This window comes from Lipophrys pholis (genome assembly GCF_963383615.2).
Source record: "Lipophrys pholis genome assembly, chromosome: 7".
Lineage (NCBI taxonomy): Eukaryota > Metazoa > Chordata > Actinopteri > Blenniiformes > Blenniidae > Lipophrys > Lipophrys pholis.
This window is the reverse complement of record NC_137638.1, coordinates 32,003,582-32,016,494: the sequence shown is the minus strand read 5'-3', so window position 1 is coordinate 32,016,494 and position 12,913 is coordinate 32,003,582.

Genomic DNA, 12,913 nt, shown 5'->3' with positions numbered 1-12,913 from the left:
CAGCCACTGCCCATCCCGACCCGCCCCTGGTCCCATATTGCAGTGGATTTTGTCACTGGCCTGCCAACTTCTAAGGGTAAGACCACCATCTTGTCTATTATTGACCGCTTTTCAAAGGCAGCGCACCTTGTGGCCCTACCCAAGCTACCCACTGCAAAGGAGACGGCAGACCTGCTGGTTTCTGAGGTTTTTCGCTTGCATGGCATTCCCTTGGACATTGTGTCAGACCGAGGCCCTCAGTTCACGTCAGAAGTTTGGAGGGCGTTCTGCACCGCACTGGGAGCTAAGGTGAGCCTGTCTTCGGGTTTCCATCCGCAGTCTAACGGGCAGACAGAGCGACTCAACCAAGAGATGGAGACCCTTCTCAGATGTGTAACGGCAGAGAACCCCTCAGCCTGGAGTGACCATCTGGCCTGGGTTGAGTATGCACAAAACTCGTTGGTCAACTCATCTTCTGGCCTGTCTCCCTTCCAATGTTCCCTGGGTTACCAGCCCCCCCTCTTCCCGTCCCAGGAACAAGAACTGGCGGTTCCTTCGGTACAGGCCCATGTCAGGCGATGCCGTAGGATCTGGAGGCAGGCCCGGGCAGCGCTACTCCAGTCATCCCGCAAGATGGAACGACAGGCTAATAAGAAGCGCTCTCCGGCCCCTTGCTATATCCCTGGGCAGAAGGTGTGGTTGAGGGCCAAGGACCTTCCACTGCGGGTGGAATCAAGGAAGCTCGCCCCACGCTTCGTGGGTCCATTCGAGATCCAAAGGATCATCAACCGGAGTGCGGTACGGTTGAAATTACCTTCCTCAATGCGAATTCACCCCACTTTCCACGTGTCTCAGGTCAAACCGGTGAAGGAGAGTGACCTGTCCCCTCCGGCCCGCCCCCCTCCACCACCCAGGATGCTGGATGGTGGCCTTGTCTACACCGTGCGGCGATTGTTGAACGTTCGTCGCCGGGGGCGTGGTCTCCAGTACCTGGTGGACTGGGAGGGTTATGGTCCGGAGGAACGTTCCTGGGTGCCCCGAAGTCGCATTATGGATCGGGAACTCATCCGGGAGTTCCACCGCCTGAACCCGGGGCAACTCAATTGTACGCCAGGAGGCGCACGTAAGGGGGGGGGTACTGTCATGATCAGCTCTCCTGCAGCCCCTTAGGGGGAGGGGTTATTGGCTGCAGGTGTGTGCTTTTTTCCCTGCAGTGTGTTTCAGGTGGGCGTGCCTGGAGGTGGTGTTTGGGATGGAAGAGCTGGCTGGGTTAATTACCAGGATTCAGTACAGCTGCGGGTAGCAGGTGGAGGCGTTTTGGAGGAGTGGCTCTGCTTTTTAAACGGGCTCCTCACTCCACTCGACGCGGGACCGTAAAATCAACAAGAGTTAGGAGTTGTGGTGTTGTCGGTTAACTCTACCTCTTGCTACCTGCTCAACACTCCATGCTCGGGCCCAGCCAGCACCAGCTCGTCCCACACTGCCTCGGCCGCCACCCACTGGACCACAGCTTCAACCTGCTCTGCCCCAATCAGCTCTGTACTCGGCTCTGGTGCTGATTCCCGGGAGCCCCCGTCCGGACAAGGACACGTCCCCTCGCTCCGTCAGCCTGACTCCGTCCACGCTAGCCTGACCCGTGAGCCACTCTCCCCAAGACTTTATCTCTTCTGGAGGAGTCTAAAGTCTAAAATTATTTCGTTTGTTAAATAAAATCCTTGGTTCACTTCATCTTTGTTCTGGTGACTTTCTGCGCTTGAGCCTCTGTCTCCCCGCCGTAACAGTTTTGAACCCAGCTCTCAACCATTCTGTTAGGTGTATATGAATGGTGTTATGCACATACGCTGAATCAGTGTATATGTTGGCTGTCTTGTCCTGTGCTCTCCACAGAGCTCTTACTACCGCATGTAGCTCAGCTACTTGAGCTGAGGGTTTGTCTTCATCTGGTATTGTGGCTGCTTCTTCCACAATGAATGTGTCTGGAGTTGCCTCCCATTCATCCAGTCTTACCACTGCATATGATGCTATCACTCTTTTAGCGAGGTGTCTGTAGCAGCAGCCGTCGGTAAATAAAGTTAGGTCCGGGTCAGTCAGTGGTGTGTCTGAAAGTTCCTGTTTAAATTAATTTCGATCTCTGCTCAGTCCTCACATCGATGGGGTTCAGCTGCTCTCATGTCTTCTGCCATGTTTATCCCATCATGTGTGTATGTTATGTGTGGTTGGAGTAGAACTTTTTCTATTCGTGTTTGTCTTTGCGCGGTCATGGTGAAGGCTGTGCTTGATATGTCGGTTACCAGATCGTGATGCGTTAAAATGGTGAGTGGGTGTTTCAGTACTATATTTGCAGTTTTTTTTAATCAGTTTGGCTATTCCTGATGCATGTTTTGCACAAGGTGCTGCTCGTTTTTCTGTTTGATCCAATAGTACTGAGCAATACATTAGTACTTTCCTACCATCCCCCTTTTTCTGGAAAAGCGCAGCTGAAATGGACTGGGCTTTTTCAGAAACATCCATAAAAAATCTAGCTTTATAATCTGGAACCGCCATGTCTGCTTTAAAAGAATAAATGCTTGAGAGGCAGCTGGAGTCCAATCTAGCGGCACCATCATGCCATTGAAACTGATCAGGGGTTAAATCAATACCAAAAGCGACCCCTAGGGGCCCGGCATACAGAGTGAAATCATCAGCTGCCACGTGGTGCCACAGATGCCATGAAAGCCTCCTGATATAGCAAATCGCCATCCCTATCATAATATAGGGTGCAATCAAAAGGATCAACAGGGGGAAAGTAGGGGTGCAGACCCTTGAGCCATGGCAGCCAGTCATAATAGAAGCGCATGGTTTCCGGCCAGCCGTCTGGGTGTATTTCCGCCCAGTAAATGTCCGCCATCTGGCTGTGGTCATCCAACTGTTCTGGTGAGGGAAAAAGAGCCAGCATGGAGCCTTGATCTGCCGTACAATGAAATTGTCTCCCCTCAGGGAAGACCAGTGACAGTCCATCAGTGGTACATTGGATGAGTGGCTTTGTGAGCAACAAGTCTCTTCCCAGTAAGGATACTGGGCAATGTGGAGCAAAAACAAACTGGTGCAGATGAACTTGTCCAGCAATGGTGACAGAGAGAGGTTCAGTGAACGGCATGGTGGTTGGTTGTCCCGAGAAACCAGTGAGAGCCATGGATTTGGGGCAGCTTCGTGAAAAATAGCCAACTTGTCCGCAAATGTAGCAGGCATTGTTTGGTTGCGGCATGGGGCGGGGTCCGAAACGACCTCTTCCTCCCTTTTGACCTGTATTAAAATGGCCTCTTCCCCTATTAGGAGGGCGCTGATTGGCCATTGGCATCTGTGGAACCACGTACACAGCCGGTGGGGGTGGCAGAGATGGAGCTGCAGTAACCGGGGCCTGAACTGAGTCTGCTTTTTACCAGTGTTTAATCTATTTTGGGCTTCTTGCAGCTGTAATTTGAGGAGGCGGACCTCCAGGCTCTTATCAGCCTCTCGTTCCTTCTTTTGTTGTGTTTGGTAAACCTGCATGTGACTGGACAGGTGAGAGTCCCATCGAGACTGAATAGCATCTGCTAAATCAGGATTCATTTTCATAGCATTTTTAACTGTGTCTGGAGGTTTGCTAATATGGCAGAGCGGAATGTGAACGTGTGCAAGTCAGAGGATCCTGGATCTACTCCTGTTAGTGCTAAAAACTCACTCCTGCATCTTGAGAGAAACTCTGTTGTAGTTTCACCCTCGAGTGCAAAATGCATGTTGTGTAACATGCCAGCCTGTACTGGGTACAATGAGGGGATCTGGCCACCAGATGGCATACTCAAAAAGGGGTTGGTCGAGGTGTTGCAGTCTGAGTCAGACCCTCCCTGTTTGTCAGAGCTCCCTCCCTCTCGTTCGATCGGACCGCCCCCCTGAGTCTGGTCTGCTGTTTCCTGCTTTCTCATTCTGTTTCCATGAGCCAGAGAAGCAGCTTGTCCGACCGAGCGAATACACTATCTTCAATATTTATATTGTTCAATATATTTGTTGCGGTCCCGTCTGCGTCGAGTCAATGCTGAGGTTTTTTGCTCTTCTAATCTGCGTATTATTTTTACCAGGCAAGATTCAGCCGTGCACATTATTTCAAACAGATCGTGTTTTTCTTTTTCTCGTGGAAGGAGATTGTTCTTTAACATCTCTCCCCAATGTTTTTGGAGTTTATTTTTATGACTGTCTTGTTTTTCTTTAGTTGGTTGTCCAGCTATGATTACATTTACTGCTTTTAGAAATTGTCGACCGACCGTCTGATCCTGCGGACTTTTTACTTGTAAATCGAACCATTCTGCTTCTCTATCGAACGTTTATGTTTGTAATTGTGTCTTTTTCTGTATATTAATGACAATCTGACTCCGGTACTGTCCACCCTTCTGGACAGATTTTCCACACGTACTGTTCAGTGAAGGAATGTCTCGCACGGACGAATAAGTGGTTTTAGTGAGACAAGCTTCTACGTGTGTCAAAGTGACACACGCGGTCCCCCACGAGGAGTCTTTTCGCAAAACCACAGATTCTTTTAGACCTTTCACTTCCCAGTATAACCAACCATGAACGATTTTAGCCGTATGATTCTGTAGTGCTTACAATACTTTTCTTCCTTTCTTGACACACTCGTATTAACAAATGCCGGACAGGAATACTTCGTATCTGACTACCATCTACACGGTGGACCTCGGCGGATCTCTTTTTCGTTCTTGAATCGCGTGGTCCAGCCACCACGTAACCAAAACAAACACAGAATTCACACAACAGTTTTACAATTATTCCACGGAATCAAAACAAAACACAGAATTCACACAACAGTTTTACAATTATTCCACATAACCAAAACAAACACAAAATTCCGACAACAGTTTTATATTTATTCTACAATATTTCAATACTGCCCGTCGATCGGCCCCACAGGGAGGAAATTCTCGATCACGTCAGTTTTTAAAGTCAATCGGCCCCTCTTAGGGGAACAATCTTGATCACTCTGGCATCAGAACCTTATTCTGGCATATTATTTTAATATAAAATATGTATCTCATGTACTATGCCTGGGTCATTAATTATTTTACAATTATAAAATACTTTATCAATTAAATTTTTTCCGTGGGATGACGGACCAGACTGTATCACAATTTGAAATTATTATTCTCACCAGTTATTTGAGGCGCGCCGTGATACCAGTCCGGTCCGAGAGTCCTCACGTTGTTTCCAACACCATCACGTCGGGGTCACCAAATTGAAGGAAATGCAGTCATTAATGTGTTCTTTAAATTGATGAAGGAACAGAAAGATATTGATCACAATGGGTTTATTGATAATTACCTTCAGGCAGAATAGATGGGATACAGCGAGATCTCGGGCTCAACCATCAGACTGTCCGGGAGGACCAGGCATCAGAGTGGAAGAGCCCCGAGTGCCCAAAAACATTGGCTTATAAACATTTCTTTCACCCTTCCCTGCACATATGGTGTGGATGCCACAAGTTGTTTTTACCGAAACTGAACACATCTCTATTGTTCTGTCCCGGGAAGATTTGTGATCTCATAATAGTACAAGGCCTTACATCTTCCCGGCTTTAAATTAGCGACTTCTTGATTTACTTCCTTCTCCAGCTGGCTTTCCACTAGATAAGATTCCCTCACTCCCTTCTCCAGCATGGCGTTATCTGCCTGGGAACCAAGGTCAATGGTCTGCTATTCTTAAGATTCAATAGTTCAATTGTTCTGCCTCACACACCGGATTTATTCTTACATATATGGTCATGTTATTAACAGTTCTGAGCAGAAGAGATACAAACGGATTATACTGCTATGCAAACTAATGTGTTGATCACTCATAACACTGGTTTCTTCCTTTAAGAACCAGGTGGACCAGGTGAGATCTTCATATCAGAGGTTATGTAGGTGGATGAGTGATGTTCATGTGTTACATGTTGTTAGTTCAAACTCAAAGCCATCAAGGCTGAGCAGAGTCTGGGTCCATGCTGGAGGCCTGAGTGACGAGGCTGAAGAGTCCAAAGGAAGGAGAACAGAGGGTCAAGCTTTGTGGGAGGAAGGAGACGGTGTCACTAACCAGGTGTTCATGTTACCTGTTGTTAAGTTAATTATTAGTCACATTTCAGTGACCGAGGAAGAAGAATAATGTATTTTTACACATAAAGACACTTAGTTCCTTTGATAAAAGTAGCTTAACATTTGTTAAAAGTCACGGCGGGGAGAGAAAAATAAAGCAGCAGAGTCCTTCATAGAAAAGAGGCTCGAAGTGGAAAAAACATTGTGTACATATGTGAAGGTGACAGGAGGAAACAGGGACGGAGACTCAGCACAGAGGAATGAAGACACTGTCCAGCACCTGGTTGGACACCACGAAATAGAGAAAGAGTCTGGATTCCTTCAGGGGAAAAAAAGTCAGTTCTCAATGTCTGATGCAAACCTTCACAGAAAAGACTAAAACATGTCTTGTGTTTTATATATATATAAATATGGGAAGCGTCTCTTACATATGATGAGAAATAGTTCATATTAACTTTAACAGATATATATATAGAGAGAGATATATATATATATAGCATCTATCTGGGATGAAACCAATAAAAACACAGCACTTAGCACGTTGTATACATTAATACAGTACGATACGATTGCTGGTACTGGTCAGTTTCGGGACATGAGTCTCTTAACACACCAAAAGTTACTGGAGAAAGTTTTAACAAGGTACGTTCACATGGAACGAGGACAGAAAGAGGAACTTAAACTTTGATTGCTCCGAAGAGAACCACAAAAATACTGCGACTCTCATTAATACTGATATAACTACTGCTTCTTATTAATACTGATATAACTACTCCTGCTCTCATTAATACTGGTATAACTACTGCTTGTTATTACTGCAGGCTGATTGTTTCCATATAGACAAGAAGACAAGTCTTTACCTTATCAGAAGACGATCCTCGACTGTGTTGCGATACGAAAGACACGTAAAAGAAACGATAAATGTGTGTTGAACTGCGTTGCGGAATAAAGGGCCCGTTTTGCGTCTTGTCCGGCGAATGACTTCTGCTGTGCGTCATTTCTGGCAAGTGGATTCTACTACGTCACGTCCTGTAGGCGCGCTCCTACGCATCAATTCCGGTGCGTCGCTGTTCGAGTACGCCACTTCCGGCGCGTCACTTTCCATGTACATCACTCCCGGTGCGTCGGCTTCTGATTACGTCATTTCAAGATGGCGGCGACCATGAACGAGTATGGCGGCGCCGTAACTCCGCCATTTTGGATTTCCCCACTGGCATCTCTTGCGGGGTTCTGACGAACAAAACGACGTCATTTCTCCCTCTGGCAGAAGAAATTAGTTTCAGCTGTTCCAACCGTCCTGGCCGAACTGTGTCGGAGCTGCACTGCTGAACCTTCTGCTCTGACGTGTGCTATTCATGTGTATCAGTCATATTTTTTTTTTTTTTTGTCATTTAAGTTTTTATTGACTTCTCTTTTTCGATAAACAAGAACAACAGCAAAAATATGTACAAATAACAGTAAAATAATAAAATGAGAATAATTTTTTTTAAAAAAGAACAAAAAAAGTCACAAAAATAAACACAATAACAAAATCTGGCACAATCAAGACGTTCTAATGACAACTGAGTCTTGTTTCTTAATAAATGACATAAGATATATCCATGTTTTGTTAGTTTTATCCTGGAAATTATGAACTTTAGAGATGAATGTCCAGTAAGCCACGGTCTACGTCATCAATTTCACCCATTCCTCAATTTTGGGTCTATGAGAGTTCTTCCAAATCCACAGGATTAGTCTGGCAGCCACCACAAATGCAGCGACCATCAAACCAGACATTTCCTTTGTACAATCAGGGGGGATGAGAGACGTGTCTCCCCGCAAGCACAACTGAGGCACTACTGGGATAGACAAACCTGACCATTTTTCCAAGTTTTTGATAGCTTCAGTCCAAAATGGAAAAACTAAAGGACGTTCCCAGAAACAATGGAGATACGTACTCTTGTCTGTTCCACATTTCCAGCAAGCATCAGTTTGTAACAAGCCCATTTTAAATAACCTTGAAGGTGTAAAATAATATATATGTACCGTTTTGTAGTGGATAAATTTGCTTCTCGTACCTGTAGTTGCCCATCCTATTTTTGACATAATATTTTTCAAGCCTCTTCGTTAATTTCAGATTGTCGATCCTTTGCCAGATCAATCTTAGACCATCACATACAGTATCTTGATAAGACAAAAGCTTCTTGTAGAACACTGATGCTGACTTAAGATGACTTGGTATATCCATCCATTCCTGCTGTTAACCATTGCTTTAATCTCCTAACAGTGGTAGGGGGACACAGGGGAGATCCGTCTTCTCCGGGGGTGAAGGCAGCTTTTCCTCCAGGGTTACTCCCGTAGACTTCACACTTGTGAACAGTAGTAGTAGCACTGAAAGAACAGGCCGTTTGGGGCTTTATTGACTGACTGCACTGTGATATACACATCAAACTCGCTACCTGTGGTGGCTGTGTCTGTCTCTCCCTGTCATCGCAGGTACACACACACTCCGCGGGCTCATTCAGAAGAGCGTGCCTCGGTCGAATGCACTCACTCATGTTCACGCACTGAGCTGCCTGATCTACACACATTTGAACGAGACACATCCCACAACACTACCCCCACTATGGACTGGTAATTAGCACGAATTCCATTCCATCTAAATAATATAAACTGGTACACAATCCCTATATCAGTCGGCCTAAAATGTGAAGAGACAGCTGTGTCCAATATTACATAAATGTACATATCAAGGCAGGTAGGTTAGTTAAATTGTAATTACAAGTGTCTATTCAGTGATAAAATTTGCTCATTTAGCAGTGAACACGTGAGTGAAAACTAGACATTGAGATCCAATTATCTCTATTTTGAAAGAGTACATTACACTTACACAATATACGAGACCTACTCTTTGACGACTGAGAGTATTCAATTCAATTTTTCAATTCAATTTTATTTGTAAAGTGCTAAATCACATCAACAAACATCTCAGAGCCTCTTACAATGATGGAGAACAACAGAACCCAACTAAACCTTCCAGAGCAGCAGATGGAACAAGCAACAGTGGAAACCAGGAAAAACTCCCTCACAGGAAGAAAAGTTCATAAGAAGTCCCTCTTCAGGAAGAAAGCGTGGGGCGGACCCTAGACTCTGGAAGGGGGGCATCCGCCTTGACCGGTTGGGAGGAGGAGTACATGGGATAGGACAGGGAGAGAGAGGAATAGAAGAGGGAGAGAGAGAGGAATAGAAGAGGGAGAGAGAGAGTGGCAGACAGGCCAGAGAAGTACAAATACTAAGAAAAGTCTATGATGAGCGTTGGTCTGATGATGAACCAATCTCAGTCTGGAGTTTAAGGGCCGTGCCGTTGCGGTGGGGTCCCGGTGCTGTGGTGGGGTCGGGTAGTAGGACCGTGGTAACTCCACTCTGGGAGTCTTGGGTCTGATCCCCTGGATCCTGCTCCCCTCCTGTCAGTATCTGGTGGCTCCAGTAATGTTGTTACACAGAGAGAGAGAAAGAAAGAAAGAAAGACAAGAAACAGAAGCTCCAAATGTAGAGTTCCTCCCTTTAACGGGAGAGAGGAAATCCCCTCAGCAGTCTAGGCCTAGAGCAGCTCAACTTAGTGCTCCTATTTTATTCCTAATGAGAAGCTCTATCAAAGAGGAAGGTTTTTAGTCTCCTCTTAAATAAACTAATGGTGTGGGCCCTTCAGACCGAGGCTGCTAGTTGATTTCAGAGTAAAGGAGCCATATGGCTGAAACTCCTGCCTCCTGTTTTACTTTGAAGGACTTTAGGGATTACCAACAGTCCTGCATCCTCAGAGCCAAGGGCTCGTGGAGGGTGAGACACTTCTAGAAGTTTCTCCATATAGGACGGAGCCTGGTGATGAAGAGTTTTAGATGTGATCAGAAGGATCTTGAATTCTATTCTAGATTTGATGTGAAGCCAGTGTAAGGATGCTAAGACTGGGGAGATGTGCTCTCTTCTTCCAGTTCTGGTTAGTAAACCTGCAGCAGCGTTCTGCACTAGCTGTAAGATCCTAACAGAGGAGTTTGGACATCCTGACATTAGGGAGTTACAATCATCTCATCTTCAAGTCACAAAGGCAGGAATAATTTTTTCTGCATCTTTGAAGGACAAGAAGTTTCTAATTTTTGCAATATTCCTTAGATGGAAGAAGGCTGTCCTGGAGACATGTTTAACATTGGACATAAAGGACAGATCCTGATCAAAAATAACACCCAGGTTCCTAATATCACTGTTAGAGGTTAAGGTAATATTATCTAAGGTAATCAGACTATCTGAAAAGTAATCCCTGAGTTTTTTAGGACCTAGGATTAGAACCTCAGTCTTGGATGTGTTGAGCATTAAGAAGTTGATAGACATCCAGGACTTAACGTCCCTGAGGCAGGACTCTAGTTTAACAAGTTGGTCGGCCTGATTGGCTTTAACTGATAAATATAGCTGAGTATCATCTGCATAACAATGAAAGTTAATGTTGTGTTTCCTAATAATATTTCCGAGTGGTAACATATAGAGATTAAACAATATGGGTCCGAGGACGGAGCCTTGTGGTACTCCACACAGGACCCGTTCATGTATTGAAGATTTGTTATTTACATGAACAAATTGAAACCGGTCAGATAAAGATGATTTAAACCAGTTTAAGGCTAAGTTTTTAATGCTGACGGCATCTTCTAATCTCCTTAAGAGTATATTATGATGGACAGTATCAAATGCGGCACTAAGGTCCAGAAGAAGTAAAACAGATAGAAGAGCTCTATCTGAGGCCATTAGAAGGTCATTAGTAACTTTTAGCAGTGCAGTCTCTGTACTGTGGTTCATTCTGAAGCCGGACTGAAGGTCCTCTAACAGATTATTCTCCTGCAGATAATCCTGGAGTTGTTTAGCGACTCCTTTCTCCAGAACCTTTGACAGGAAAGGAAGGTTGGAGATCGGCCTGTAGTTTGAGAGAAGGCTTGTGTCTAAGTTTGGCTTCTTAATGAGAGGTTTAATAACTGCTAGTTTAAAGGATTGGGGCACATAGCCTATTGATAGAGACTGGTTAATAATTGCGAGTATAGAATTATTGATTAGTGGCAGTGCCTCTTTCAGAATTCTAGTAGGAATTGGGTCCAACAGGCTAGTAGTTGGTTTAGCAGAAGAAATAAGGGAATTTAGTTGGACTAGTTGTATTTGCTGAAAGCATTCCAGATGACTGTTAGGTTTAACCAGTTCCTCTGTTATGGGGCTAATGGACAGTAGGGTTTGATGGATGTTATCCCTAAGCCTTGTAATTTTATTTTGAAAGAACTTCATGAAGTCCTCACTACATATATTGTTAGGAATGGTGGGCTCAACGCTATTTTGGTTCTTGGTCAGTTTGGCTACAGTACTGAAAAGAAACCGGGGGTTGTTTTTGTTTTGCTCTATTAAGGATGAGTAGTAATTAGTTCTACTTCTACTCAGAGCTTTCTTATAAGTTTTGAAGCTATCCTTCCAGGCTATATAATCTAGGTCTGTTTTTGTTGAACGCCAAGTTCTTTCTAATCTACGGGAGCGTTGTTTAAGCTGGCGGGTTGATGAGTTAAACCATGGGGAGGACTTTTCCTGTTTTTTCATTTTCATTTTTTGAGGAGCTATGTCGTCTAGCGTTGTTTTTAGCATATCTGTCAGACTGTTTGTTAGGTATTCAATGTCTGAGCTAGCAACAGTATACGGGTCAGGAAGATTCACTACTGATTCTATAGCAGAGGGAATTCTTTCCTTGAATTTAGTTACTATGTTATCAGAGAGAGACCTGGTTAACACGGCTTTAACCGGAGGGTTAGAACTATTTAGAACAAAGTCAAAGGTTATTAAGAAGTGATCTGACAGGAAATCATAGTGAGGAGAGATGGTCAGATGCTCTATATTCAAACCATAAGTTAGAATAAGGTCTAGGGTGTGGAGATGTTTATGGGTAGGCCCGTCTACTACCTGAGAGAAACCTAGAGAGTCAAGTGTAGATCTAAAGCTGCACTGAAACTATCATTTTCTAGGTCAACATGAACATTGAAGTCTCCTACCATGATAACCTTATCTTTAGTCAGGGCTACATCTGACAACAATTCAGAGAATTCAGTTAGAAAAGTTGAATAAGGTCCAGGAGGACGATAGATGATTACAAATTCTACAGAATTTACTATTTTATAGTATTTTTACTAATTGTTATTTCTATGATCATGATTTTAGTATAACATGAAACTCTTTTTGTTTAACAAAATATATTTCACTGGGTGCCGGACCAGTGCAAAGTCTGCAGGACTAGTGCAACCCATGGCTCACTAGTCCGCTCGACGAGTGGGAAACAGAATTAAGATCTATCCCTGCCTAACCTCTGACCTTAAATAAAACTCAGATGCAGACCTTTAATAAGTTTGAGAGCCCTGATATAGAACACAAGAGAATATATACATTGCTGAAGTTTATTACAAAGTGCTCATTTGTACAGCAGACTTTGTAAGATCGGTAACATAGAGAACATTTGTATTACAAAAATGACAAAGTACTGCATTACCACATTTGAAGAAACTGTCTTCAATACAATCCTCAGTGACAGGCTTTACTGAACCTGGAACATAACCTCAGATGTTGATTTAAAATATCACCTAGAACAGAGTAACAGAACGGTCGAGCTTGAGAACAAGTATTTTACATGTGAACAATAAGAGATTATGTGGAGAAGGAAAAGAGGGAGAAAGAAAGATTGAACAGTGAGGAGTTGACAGCAGTCACTTATGACGAGTGCCTGTAAAAAAAAAAAATCATAATAATAATAATAAAATTAGCAACACATCTGGAAAAATATAAATATATGAAAG